This window comes from Leucoraja erinacea, chromosome 21 (genome assembly GCF_028641065.1).
Source record: "Leucoraja erinacea ecotype New England chromosome 21, Leri_hhj_1, whole genome shotgun sequence".
NCBI lineage: Eukaryota > Metazoa > Chordata > Chondrichthyes > Rajiformes > Rajidae > Leucoraja > Leucoraja erinaceus.
Window position 1 is genome coordinate 22,431,481 of NC_073397.1, and position 14,970 is coordinate 22,446,450.

General features: G+C 38.4%; 1 protein-coding gene across 1 annotated transcript in view; it reads right to left on the minus strand.

The window, feature by feature from the left end:
- Positions 1-13,455, minus strand: part of LOC129707400 (bactericidal permeability-increasing protein-like) — a 58,442-nt gene extending 44,987 nt beyond the window's left edge. Inside the window, exon 1 of the mRNA XM_055652403.1 lies at positions 10,247-13,455. The gene's annotated coding sequence lies outside the window, so the exon portion shown is untranslated. The remainder of the gene's footprint in view (positions 1-10,246) is intronic.
- Positions 13,456-14,970: the final 1,515 nt, after the last annotated feature.

A 14,970-nucleotide genomic window follows, 5' to 3' on the forward strand; every position in this document is an offset into this window, starting at 1 on the left:
TACCTTTCCCTTTTAACCTCATCCTTTCACACTTTTGCCAACCCCAGCCTCCCCCACTCTCCAGCTTCTGCAGAAAGAAGTTGTCCCTAACCACTGCCTCACACAATGTTCAGGGCTGCCATTCCATTTCAGCAAGCACATTGCATGAAGCCTGTTGTTTAGTCCAGATTGCCTAACCCTCTTCCAGAAAAATTTGGGAGAAACATCAAAGCAGGCATTTTCAGAACTGGAGTGGGAACAAGTTACCCTCAATCCCGAGGGGCTTGCCTCGTTCTGCCTGAGGCACAGATTGGAAGTGGATTAATACTGCAGGAGTGGCAGAATCTCACCCGATTGCCACCACTATAGTATATTGCAAACAGTTTCACCTGTGATTTCAGCCGGACAATCAGATAAATAGACTGAAATTTTGGTGTAAGCCAGTCTCTGTGAATTCCCCAGCTAGGGAATTTTCAGCACAGATTTTGTCTTTTTTTGTGCACTTCATAATCACAACCAGACATTGCACTATTTGTTTGGAAATCTCGGTGGATGCTGCATTTTTTCTAGACTTTGTAAGATCTATATGTCTCCCCGTACATGATTCACCTTTCTATCAGGTGGCTCGTGTCTCAACTTTAATGTTGTGACTGCTTTAATGTTGGGAATTTGTGGTTATGTTTGAACAGATCCTGGTTTGCCTCTCTCTTTTATAAGTCTTGCAATACACATTCTTTCAATGGTCAACATTATTATTTCATTCCTAGGAGCTCTGACGGTACTGATTCAAAAAATCTAAATTTAAATGTCAAGAATCGTCTGTGACAAATATATTGAATATATTCAAATTAACATTGGTATTGCTTTGAATCTTGCAGAGTTGTATTTAGTTAGCCTGTACTTTACCTCTAACAGTAAGGGCTGATTTTTTAATCTGTTCATTTTTTGTAATCTGGATGTTGCTACAAAGACCAGCATTTATTGTCCATCTTTAATTGCCTTTGAGAAAATGATAGCGAACCATCTTCTTGCACCACTGCTATCGTTCTGATGATGGAATTCCCACAATGCTATTGGGGTGCGAGTTAGATTAGGAATTAGACACAGAGCCAATGACAGAAAGTTGATGTATATCTAATTCAGGATGGAGAGGGATAGCATTGAGAATCTCGTCTACCTGCCTGGAGCATGCTGACTCCAAGTATAAACAACGGAAGAGGCTCAACACCTCCTGAACCGCCCATTTGCTTTCCCAGTCAAACACCTACTGCCCATTTATCAGAAGGTCCTACGTTGGTCTCAACATCTGTATGAGCCGGAGTGGAATCATGTCATCTTCAAACCGGTGACTGGCAAGATATATATTATATATAGATTATATATATGATAGAGAGAGAAAAAGTGCTATAGAACTGGATAATAGAAATAGTCCCGTTTAATTCAAATAACATATTGATTTGTAGAACCATAACATAATTTTATGTAAAATTAAATTATTGAAAGAAGTGAATTTGATCACAATTATCCTTCTGTATGTGATAAGGTGCTATAACATTTTGAAGTGAATGTCAGCTCACTGTGTCTGCAATTGAACATTATTGTGCATAGATTTGATTCAGATAGTAAGGACTGTCACCCCAGTCAAGTTACATGAACTGTATACACCATACTGGCCACACATGCATCTCTCCGCTGCCATCAGGTAGAAGGTACAGGAGCCAGACATCTGGTACATCCAGGGTCAGGTACAGCTTCTTCCCCACAGCCATCAGGCTATTAAACTCGCCCTCAAACTAACTCTGAACTATAACAGCCTATTGCACTTTATCTGTTATCTGTTTATTTCTGTGTATATATATGGTCTATGCTATATATACACACTAAACTGTTCTGTATGCTTACAATACTCTGTTGTGCTGCAGCAAGCAAGAATTTCATTGCCCTATCTGGGACACATGACAATAAACTCTCTTATAGAAACATAGAAACATAGTAAATAGGTGCAGGAGTAGGCCATTTGGCCCTTCGAGCCTGCACCGCCATTCAATATGATCATGGTTGATCATCCAACAGTATCCTGTTCCTGCCTTCCCTCCATACCGCCTGATCCCTTTAGCCACAAGGGCCACATCTAACTCCCTCTTAAATATAGCCAATGAACTGGCCTCAACTACCTTCTGTGGCAGAGAATTCCAGAGATTCACCACTCCCTGTGTGAAAAAAGTTTTCCTCACCTCGGTCCTAAAAGATTTCCCCCTTATCCTTAAACTATGACCCCTTGTTCTGGACTTCCCCAACATCGGGAACAATCTTCCTGCATCCAGCCTGTCCAACCCCTTAAGAATTTTGTAAGTTTCTATAAGATCTTCTATCTCAATCTTCTAAATTCTAGCGAGTACAAACCGAGTCTATCCAGTCTTTCTTCATATGGAAAGTCCTGACATCCCAGGAATCAGTCTGGTGAACCTTCTCTGTACTCCCTCTATGGCAAGAATGTCTTTCCTCAGATTAGGAGACCAAAACTGTACGCAATACTCCAGGTGCGGTCTCACCAAGACCCTGTACAACTGCAGTGGAACTTCCTTGCTCCTATACTCAAATTCTTTTGCTATGAACTTGCTTGACTTGACTTGTCTTAATATACAACTTTCATGAAAGCCAGATGAAGATTTCTCACACTGCAGGACAACTAAGGCAGTCCCAAATATCCACGATGGGGGTAATTGTTTCCAATTAATCTGGAGTTGCTTCTTATTATTCTAAAAGATAAGTGAGCAGGAGGCTAGATTGTTTAAATGTCGTCCTCCAACACTGACATTTTGTAAATGTAATCTGATGAAGTTAACTCCTTTGTTAATATTATACTGCAGTAGTCTTTATCAAATTAACACAAGCTTTCAAATGGAAAAGATTCTTAACCTTATCTTTTTTTTAATTTGCTGTAGTTCCACCTGATCTACTTTCTTCCCATATTGTTCAATCTCTCCTCTCTTCAAAAATATACCACCTTGAGTATTACTTTGGCTTAATGGGTAACAGTTTTACCTGTGGATCAGACGATGTGAGATCCAGCTTCTTTCGAAATGTAATCATAATCCAGATTAAAATTACATTTTTAATGCAATACCAAAAGAGTATAAGCATATGTGGATATATTTTATCTGCTAAAGGCATTTGAAAAAGTTGTTATATTTTCAGTCAAGATCAAGGAAATGTAGTTTTGGCATTTATTTTTGCTCATTCAACTATAATTGTTTTTGAATGATCAGCTAATCCCTGTCACAAGGCTAAAGATATTAGGAATATTCCGAAAAAAGTGGATATCATAGTTGAGTAATGATGACAATGGAATTGGGCTGGGAAGAATAGCTTTTAACATGTTATTCTCTTACCCATCTCTCAGTTGTACACTGAATAGTATGTTTACCCACGGCCATCAGAGGTGTCCAGGATGACAAGATTTGCTTGAAAATAAAAAGCTGTATTTAAATCTAAATACTTGTATCAGTTATTTCCCTAATTCAGCAAGAAATGTCTGGGTTAGATTAATTGTATACCGATTCCACTATTAATAGTTAAGAGGTATAATTGTATCTGGTGTCATACTACTAATTAGATACTTAAATTATCTTAATTTATAAAATGTGGAAGATAATTTTATACAACTGTATTAGCAATGTGTCAGCAATCATTTCTGAGTATTCCTAGTGCTTATTTCTGAATATATGTTTTATCAGTCACCAGAAATCTGTGCTGGAGTCATACTGTTCTCATGGTTGACTATCTGGCTGTCCATAATGTTATTTAGTGTCCTTAATTTAGAATTTGTCAGAACAGATGTAACACTCATCTGAGTTGATAGACTTGAGCAGCAAGCACTACATGAGAAGCACACAGGCGATCAGCATTTACTTGATTTTAGTTTCAATGTCAGAATAGGGTTTCTCACTCTTACCCTTCCAACCTTCTTATGCTCAAACTAAAGCAACAATGAGTTAAATATATTCTCCCTTGAACTGACTAGTGATCACACATGTACACACACCGATACACACACTGCTCAGGACAGAAGAGACCAGAGTTCCAGATACACATACACAAAGACATCCAGGATCACACAGGGCTCACGCACAAATACATATTTACTGCCCAAGACAGTAAGTTTAGATATGCACACTGCTTGCTATGCAGACATTAAAACTTACGGAAGGGCAGAGAGCAAACTCACATTGTCTGGGAATGCAATGAACAGGCATGAATGGTTGTCAGTGAAATTCAAATACACACACACACACACATGCACATGTGTGCTCATGCGCACACACACACACACACAAACCCCCTGTGGGGGATCTGACACATACATACACTGGGCATTGGGATAAAGTAAGCACATTGCTGTGGGATTTCAAGGATTCCAACGCAATAGATATGTTGAATTTTATCATAGCTGCTTTTACTGGAAGTTCAGAGAATTTAATGTTTTCATATTAACATAAAATTGTTTTTTTGCTAACTGCTACCAGTACTAATTAAACCTACCCGCAAATCAGCTTGATGATCCAATAACTGATCCAAGATGGCATGCCTTCTACACATTTGCTGTCCCTGGAGAGTACTTACTTCACCACTTGTGCTCCAGTATATTTAACACTTTAAAATCCAAAGTCCCAGCTCGGGGCCATCCAACTGTATAATTTTTGTCTTTTTTTATAAATAGTCTTCTTTTATATTTTTTGAATAAGCAAAGATTTAAATCTATCTTCTGTAATTTGAGACTGAATCCTTCATGGCAGGTGGATTCTCCATTTTGCCACGGATGTGGAAAGGATTTGTGGTGCAAGATATTGAATATAATGATGCCTCGTAATTCAATTATAGAACCAAACGGACATTGCTGCTGCTGAAAAAAAAATAGCTTTCCTCCTTGTCATCTGCTTCATTATTTTGTCAACCTCTTCCTTTGTTAGAAATGGTCTGGTCCCTGGAGGAATTGCATCGATACAGTCTCTCACTAGTCAACCCCTTCAGAATTTAAAACATTTCATTGATATTAAGGGTCACTATTGTATTCAGCAATGAATGCGGAATTCTAGTACAACAGTGCTATGTTCTTGATAGCGCAACTGTAGAGACTAGATTGCATTAGCACTGTATAAACTATATTCTAGCACATAAATGACAATTCCAATATTCTCTAAGTTCAGCATTGTGTGACCTCTCTGTGTATTTTGAGTTCTGAAGTGATTTCGCAAGCCAATGAAAAACAAGTTAAACAAATAGACCAGATAGATGGTGCATAGCAACTGGGCAGTGGTGAATTTGCAAATGAACCAGATACTGTTGCATACTAAAGATTTTTTCAAGGTGGTGTGGATTACATGCAAATTCACCACTGCCCAGTTGCTTTACACCATCTATCCTGACAGTTTTACCAGTACTCTGGCATAGTTTTTGTAGTCCCTTGCTGATGGTCTGCACAGCGTACTTTACATTATTGCAACTTGGAAATGTTACAACTCAGAGAAGAGACCAAACGATTATGAATTTCCAGAACATCTATTGAAAAGCACTGGAAACAGAAATTATTTTTACATGGAATTCAATTAATTTCAATGCTCACTCGTCAAAGTCTCCGATAAATTCAGGTATAAAAGTTTTTTTCTATCTTTCTAAATGTGTGTTAATTATCAAAATGTAATAGCTGTCAAAATGGAGCATAGGCTACACCTATATTATCTTGAAATAATAGATCATACTTATTTCAATATGATTTGAAATACAGAAAGATTGGCAATCAATTTAATTTTGGTTCATGCACTATTAATATTGAGAAACTGCCCGGAGAAATGACCAAAACCTAGGTGTGGCAGGTCTAAGATAATGAAAATTCTTTCATCTAGGGCTATAAGCCTGAGATAATTGATTCCAAGCATTCCTGTTGGAGAATAATAATCTTTTAACATGCATGCCAAGCTGTACTAATTATTGCAAAGCCCTGGTGTTTGCCTGATTGAAGCTCAATCTATTTTAAAGCTCTTTTTGTTTATTGCAGCAAAATATCATAGTTTTGCATGAACAGCTCTGAAAAAAGCAGTGTCCCTTTGTAACATTAACCAAGCTGAATTTGGGCAATATTTCAAAGACTAGCAATTAATGAGCCTAGCTTCAAATCCACTTTGGAGTTTGCGTGTTAACTGTTTGCTAAGTGGCTGCATATGCTTGGTTTTGAATCTTCTGCATGGCAAGAAAGACTGCTATGTTTTTCTCTGATTATCGCTTTGCTTGGCTTGAATAATAATTTAGTACTCTTACCACTGCTTAGCTGAGTGGAGTACCCATGCTTTCATAGTTAATTTTACATTAATTTGTCGGAGCTGCACAAAATGAAAGCCGACTAGTTTGAAGATCAGACGCAAAGTACTGCAGTAACTTCTGCAGTCTGAAGAAGGGTCCTGACCCAAAAGTATTCTGAAGAAGGGTTCTGACCTGAAACATCACCCATCCTTTTTCTCCAGAGATGCTGCCTGACCCGCTGAGTTAATCCAGCACTTTGTGTCTATCTTCAGTATATACCAGCATCTGCAGTTCCTTTCTACATAGTTTGGAGTTCATTTGACTCAACCCTCACTGGCAAATGGAATTTGCAATACTATTTCATTGCAGCGCTAAGGAAATTATTCACTTGTTCGTATTGATTTTCAGTTGGGATGTGAAACTAATATCTCTTCTGATTGCACTGCAAATATAAAAGACATTATTCACTCAACGAGCAAATTCAGTTTATCATTCAATCTTCAGCCACCACACCAAAAGTCAAAGATGTGGTAAACAAATTCAATTTCCGTTTATGGACTGGTGTGAAAATTTGCTGTAATTTTTCTCCATAGGGTGACAATATCCATGGATATCATTCATTTTGTGAAATGTATAAACATGAATAAGATTGGTTATTTCATACATGCAATAGGCAATTGGTCTATCGAGTAGGCCACTCGGCCCTTCAAGCCAGCACCACACTGTGATCACGACTGATCATCCACATCAGTACCCCGTTCCTGCCTTCTCACCATATCCCTTGTCTCCGCTAACTTTAAGAGCTCTATCTAACTCCCTCTTGAAAGCATCCAGAGAATTGGCCTCCACTGTCTTCTGAGGCAGAGAATTCCACAGATTCATAACTCTCTGGGTTAAAAAGTTTTTCCTCATCTCCGTTCTAAATGGCCTACCCCTTATTCTTAAACTGTAGTCCCTGGGTCTGAACTCCCCCAACATCGGGAGCATGTTCCCTGCCTCTAGCGTGCCCAATCCCTTAATGATCTTATATGTTTCAATAAGATTCCCTCTCATCCTTCTAAATTGCAGTGTATACAAGCCCTGCCGCTCCATTCTTTCAACATATGACAGTCCCGTCATCCCGGGAATTAACCTTGTGAACCAATGCTGCACTCCCTCAATAGCAAGAATGTCCTTCCTCAAATTTGAAGACCAAAACTGCACACAATACTCTAGGACCGGCAAAATACCAGCTTCAAAACCATCTACAAAACAATGGATTGTGTGGTTTCTGAGTTGTATGATTCAAAGATGCTGGATTCAAAGTAAAATCAAACACGCTTTAACTGGAAATGTATCACTTGAATGCATGCTGCGGCTTTACGTTATTTCTCTGTTTACGTTGTTTATATCAAAGTGTGTATGTTCGTGAAGGGTAAGGGATGCAGTTAAATGTCCAGACATGTTAGTTAAGGAGTAATTTTCTGGTTCCTTTGGGTGGATCTCAGAAAAGAGTTCGACCTCAGAATTATAGGTTTGCCTGTTCCTTTTGGGTGGGTCTGTGCTTGATGTAATATTGTGGTGAAGTGTCTTCATTTGTTAAATAAAGGACTGTAGATTGATGTAATCAGTAAATAGATTGGAGTTCATAACCTGATGGTCAATACTTTACACACATTTACACGTAAGGTAGCAGGCAACTTGACTGCTCCTTTCCTAAAAGTAATAATTGTGGTATGGAAACTACAGAGGCTCTTGGGAGCCAGCAGAATATGTTCTAAAAATATAATATAATTAAATGGTTTTATAATGAAGCTGTTGCATTTTTAACAGACATTCCCTTCGTGTTAGTTGCCTGGGACAACACCTATCAATGACACCTCATTTGCTCTGACTTAAGGCTTATCCTTACATGACCATTATTTGGGAAGTAAACCTAGTGGATATATGCAGTTGTTATTCTTTAAAGGCTTATAAGGTGTCCATAAATGGAAGTATTTCGTGAGCCTGCATCTTCATTTGTGCATAACAACAGGGTGGTAACAGAATGAAGATGTTGAGGAAAATTGAAATTTAAATCCCGGAGGAACGGCTCAATGTATCTCAACATATCCTTAAACTGGAGGTACACCTGGGGATATATAATGGTCTGGCTCATGTGACAGGCCCTTACAGCATTTTACTTTATAAAAATTGGATGATAATAGCAGTTTGCTCCTGCCAACCAAAATATGTTGCTAAAAGTCAGAGAGCATCCACTTGGAAAGCCTACTAAAATGAGAGGAAGCGAGAAGCAAGTGTGGCAATTCATTTATGCTGCAATTAATGAGACATTAGTCATTCCAGAATTCAAAGTCTTATTGCTTATTTTTTGTCTTCCTCAAGATTAGAGATTGCTTTTACTCTCATTTCTTAATTTCTCCTTAGTCCTCTGGACAAGTACCCATCTTTGTGTAATATTTCAGAGTGTGTTTATACAGAATTAATATTTCATAATACTCCCATATATTTCACTGTGGTCTCTTGATATTAGCAGAAATCTCTGTGATGCCCTTAGAATCTTTGAATCTACAAGTAGAGGTTTACTACTTTTTGATTGCATAATTTACATACATTTTTAATAAGATGCATGAACCTGTATTACATGTATTTGTGTTTGAATCTTGGTTATACCTAATGCAACAAAGGTGGGTAGTATTGACGCCAAAGTGGGTGGTATTGCAGACAGTGAGTATGGTTGTCAAAAATTGCAACAGGATCTTGATCAGTTGGGCAGGTGTGCTGAGGAATTTAAGACAGAGAAATGTGAAGTGTTCCATTTTAGGAGCACTAACATGCACAGGACCCACACACTGAACAGTAGGGCTCTGGAGTGCAGAGGGATCTAGAAATACAGGTACATAGTTCGTTGAAAGTGGCATCTCTGGTAGATAGGGTAATTTATTTCAGGAGTTTTACATCAGGATGCCCATTTATCCTATGGTATAAAGTGAGGGATGACCTCAGGATAGTGTGCTACTAGTGGATCAAGTTCGAATTCAAATTTGAAGGTTTCCCAGTTCTCAGGATTGTGTTAAGGCAAAGAGCTGACATTAAGTTATTTTGGTCTCACCAAGAGAGTACTCCTCTCTCAGGGGTCAGATACTGAAGATCAAGATCAATGGATAGGACAAGTTTGGAAGGAAATGGACCAACCGCAGGCAGGTGGGACTTGTGTAGCTGGGACATGTTGGCCGGTGTGGGGAATTTGGGCCGAAGGGTCTGTTTCCACACTGTATCACTCTATGATCTAATTTAGGTTTTAACTCGTGAGAGTTAATTTCAATTCAGGTTATCAAAACTGCAAAATGGAGTGTGAGATTTAAGGTTATAAGCTCATAAAGTATAGGAGTAGAATTAGGTCATTCGGCCCATCAAGTCTAATCATGACCGATCTATCTCTCTCTCTCCTAACCGCATTCTCCTGCCTTCTCCCCATAACCTCTCACACTGTACTAATCAATAATCTATCTATCTCTGCCTTAAAAATACCCAAATAATTGGCCTCCACAGCCTTCTGTAGCAAGGAATTCCACAGATTCACCACCCTCAGACTAAAGAAATTTCTCCTCATCTCCTTCCCAAAAGTACGTCCTTTAATTCTGAAAGTATGCTGTACCTCAGGCAAATTGTTAATGGAAAACATATTTTCTGCAGTAAATATTTACCATAGTACCCTTTCTTCAAATCCATGATCAACATGTCAATTATATTTATTGTAAGATGAAAAATATAACTGTGCAAAATACAACAATATCAAAATCAATAGCACGAGACTCCTAAAGTTAACATCTACTAAAACTGAAATTTCAACTTTCTTGCTTAAGTTTTAGCAATAACTGTATCCAGGTAATAATTAACATTTTGTTTTAAAAGAAGTAAAAGGTAAAAGAAAGTAGAAGAAAGCAACAATATTGTTAAAACTATTTCATAGGTTATGCATATTGCGTACCTGATGAGGCAACTTACAATGTCCTTGCTTTTCAGCCAGTATATTGTATTGTCTGTGATTCTGATAGTGCAGTTTCTTTGTCTTTGGTCATGCCAGCTGCCCTTCTCTCTGTTGCTGACGTTGCTGTGGGAAGAGCTATGGTGTTGAGATCTTTCTCCACATCTACCTGAACTCTAAGTTCAGATAAATGAGTCCCACATTCGACAGCCACAGAATCCTTTGAGGAGCGTTCACACATCAGTATTTGAAGCATTCCCCAAACATCTTGCAGCGAAGTTTTGAAATTCTTTAATAGAGAATGACTAAATTAGTAGGTTTAGGCATAGCCTGTCATCATCTATAGTTATTAGGTCTGCCATTTGATGGTTTATGTGATTGGGAGATCTGTTTCTTTCCAGTCTGCCTCCTTCACCTTCATGCACTTTTTCTTAAAATAACACAAATTATTTTCATAAAGTTTACTTTCAAAATTAACGGTAATGAGTGCTGACGGTAAGGAACAAAATACACACAGGAAGTAAACAAGTCCTTAATAATTCACAAAAAACTGCCAGGGTCACAAACATTTCTTAGTCTGGTGGACTTAAATCAAAATCGAGAAAGCTGCCGAACACGGCAACCAGATTGTGAAAAGCTAACAAACTAATCCAAAAGAAAAGGAAAAGATGGAATGAAACAAAATGGAGAATATTGCGTTACAATATTCTGATCTAGATTAAAAGATGGTGGGGGTAACCTGGTGGGAACTGAATAAGGGTGGGAGAGTTCGGTGGATATGGAAGATAAATGGTTTGGATGTGCAAAATAAGGTGTAGTCTATCAGTGTTCCCAGAACTGAATAGACTGCTTATTTAAATGAATTATGACTCCTCAATTGCATTTATGATAATTCTGAAAGCACCAGCATGTCTGAAAATGTGCAAGGAGTTGTTAATTTTGTTACATATCCTCCAGTTCTAACAGGTTTAGGTTATTGCCAGTGCTGTAGGGTTTACAGATGCCAGGAGAATTATAGTTATGAGGAGAGACCGACTAGGTTGATGTAATTGAGGAGTTCTAAACTATAAGAGACCAAAACAAACTGGAAATGAAGGATTTATACCCCCTTGTTAGGGAGATACAGAGCCAGTATACTTTAATTTTAGTAAATTAGTAAAATTATTTTAAATGTTGTCACCAAATTTCTGGAACTTACCGTCTAATCAGATAGTGGAGACAGAAACCCTTATCAGACGTAAACGCTACCTAGATGTGCACTCATGAAATCGTAATTTGCATTGAAAACTGGGAAATAGGTGCAACTTAAAAAAAAAAGTCTGGCATTGATGCTATAGGTTAAACAATCTCCTTTTGTGCTGCATTTTCCATGATTCTTTTGAACATAGAGCATAGAACAGGCCCTTCGTCCCACAATGTCTATGCCAAATATAATGCCAAGACCATTGCTTATCTACCTGCAATGGAACACGCACTTCATCCAGGCAGTTACATGTGACCTTGCATTAACCTCTCAAACTTCAACTCAAATGTCTACCTGAGCAGCAGATTCCCATGTTCGCCGGATCCTTGAAAAGCAACGTGTAATTTATCTAGAAGTTGAACAGACCATTATGGGAGTATATAGCTGACACCCTTTCAAAAAAGTAAATCTTACGTTTCTCCTTTAATATAGCATTGACTTGTTTGTTCCATTCTGGAGATTAGTGATCCTGTAATTCTATTCTTTGAAATATTAGAATAAAAGGAGACTCTTCAGCTCTTGTCATAACAAGTAATAAAGTTTTCAATCTACCTCCTTTGCTTCCATAATAATCAGTAATCTTTCCTGAGAAAACAAGACCCTATCATGAAATTTGCTATTGACCAAGCTGACTTTTTTTCAAAGGGGTGAGATCTGAATTTTCACTGAAGTGCTGGGTGGGCAATCAATGCAAAAGTTTCATCTTCCAGACTTCAAAGGGGTATATATTTTCTTACTTCATTAAAAGTTCTGTTTAAAATTGTGGACATTTTGACAGAGTATATAAGGAAAAATGTTTCCACCAGCAGAATGATGGGTAACCTATAATATCAGGTTTCAAACAATTGGCATGTAAATCAATAGAGAAATAAGTAGAATTTCATTTTGTAAGAGAGTTGCTCGAATCAGAACAATACATGAAAGAATGGAGTAAACATATTCAATGATAATTTTCTAAAGGTATTTAAACATGTACAGGGAATGCAAGTGTCACTGGACAAGGGAACAGTTATTGACGATTCTTATTGACTCTGAAATCCTGCCATCTCAAACCTTTCAATTAGTGTATGAGGATATTATGCCCAGCTGTTAGATAAGATAAAGAGTTGCAGAATTTTGAACTAATGCCATGAAGAAATGACAATGTTGAAAGTCAGTACGCTATGTATTTTAGTTTAGTTTAGTTTAGAGATACAGCACGGAAACAGGCCCTTCGGCCCACCTGGTCCGCGCTGACCAGCAAACCCCGCACACTAACAGTATCCGACATACACTAGGGACAATTTTTACATTTACACCAAGCCAGTTAACCTACAAACCTGTATGTCTTTCGAGTGTGGGAGGAAACTGAAGATCTTGGAGAAAACTCAAGCAGGTCACTGGGAAAACATACAAACTCCGTACTGACAGCACCCATAGTCGGGATCGAACCTGGGTCTCCGGCACTGCATTCACTGTAAGGCAACAACTCCACCGCTGCGCCACCGTGCCGCCCATGTATTTTGGAGGATACACACAGTGGTCTCCTCATGGGAACTGCTACAATTTGCCTTCTGGGCGATAGAGATTTAATGTTTGGACAGTGCTGCTGAAGAACATTTTATTGCATCTTGCGGATATACACCCCAGCCACGGAGCTCTGGAAGGGAATGTGAGTATATTTGGGGTGAAATGGATGGGGCCCTCTCAAAGGGCAAAAAAGTCCAAATGGCTTCTTTCTGGGTTGCATGGTGATGTGATTCTAAAATTTAAAAGCATGATTATCCTACTCATACTCTCTCTCTGCACCAGCAATCAGCTGTGCAAGACAATCCTTATAACCTAGTGTTTTCCAATGCCTATTATTCTAATAAAAATCAACTATCAAATCAACAGGTTCACTGATTTTACATTAGATCTAATCGAGAGATGATGTTTTGGTTTGAGGCCCTTCATTGAGACTGAAAGAGTAGATTGAAGATAGCCTGTATAAAGAATTGGGGTGGGGGTCAGGGTCACGGAAAGAGAGATGGGTGGGGTTAGGTGAGGAGGGGTGTACTGGCAGATGGAGTCAGGTGCGGGAGGAAAATAGGAGATAGCGACAGAAGCCGTGAGTTGATTAGTAGAGACAACAAAGGATAGTTTTTAGTACATGCGGGTTTCAAACAGTCATTCTCAAGAGCCTGGTAACTTCAGTTCCTGACAAGCTGCAACTTGCTCTGCTGGCTTTGTATAACCAGAGGACCCTCTTTGTTCTCAACTGGAGTAATTACAGAAACTCCTGTCTGGATTCTTATCTTTATAAATCATTTTAACTCTTTCGAAACACCTGTTACTGCCTCCTGTTTATACTTTGCCCTGAGATTTGGGTGACACTACAAAGCTAAATATACTCACTTATTTCTGTTACCCAGAAAGAAGTGGGTTTCACCAAGTGGCTATTATCAATGATAATAAAGATCCTGAAATCCAATATTTTGCAGATGCATGTTACGGACTGTGTGGCCATTATCTAACCCAATGCAGAGTAGGAGGATGTTCAAGGCTCAGACCTTGGACACCAAACAAACATTGAAATATTACAATTGGTGAAAATCTGGAAATAAAAGCTGAACAAGCTGAAGATAGTTAGTAAGGCAGGTGGCACCTGTAGAAAACATCAGCATTGAGCCCTAGGAATGACAAAGGTTAGTTTAGTTTAATATAGTATAGTTTTTAATTCAGTTTAGTTTAGTTTAGATTAGTTTAGTTTAGTTTATTACTGTCACATGTACTGAGGTATAGTGAAAAGTCTTTGTTTGCATGCAATCCATAAGAAATGACTATGCATGATTATAATCAAACCAGCTACAGTATACTTTAGCTGATGTTTTCCATATATATATATTTATGCATTTTTATCATTTTGATTTTGTTTAGTTGCCTGACATAGTTTCCCACATACAAGTAGTGGACCCATCACATTTGGTTTTGAAGGAATATACTTATTCTCCCGAATGGCTATTGTACCTTTTTTATCTCCGGTTGCTCCCTGGTTTTGCATCTACAAATTGTTTGGGTGCACTGCATAATCTCACAGAAATAAACATTCAAACAATTGTTCATATGGCCACAGAAGAAAGATGAACCCTTATTTTAATCCTCCATCTTATTTTTATTTTTCCCTGAGGGAATGATGATCAATGATATTCTCTTGAGTAATTGATAGTTAGGAAGCTGCACCTTTTTGTCATTCAGAGTAAATGCCAAATGTGCTTTGGCTCTCCTTTCAGAGAACTGGGCACAGTGATCCCTCCCACCTGCAGCATTTTGTTCCTGGTCCCAGCCACACAGGCAGAATAGGCAATGAGTTGTGGAGACATACCGGGCCGGAGGGCTGTCGCCGAACAGAATGAGCGCTAGCAATTTAAGTAATAATGAGGGGAAGAAGTAATCTTTAACAGTAAGTACAGTAGGGTTGTAAATGTTTGGATTTTGTACAAAACCTTTTTTGCAGATGCATAGT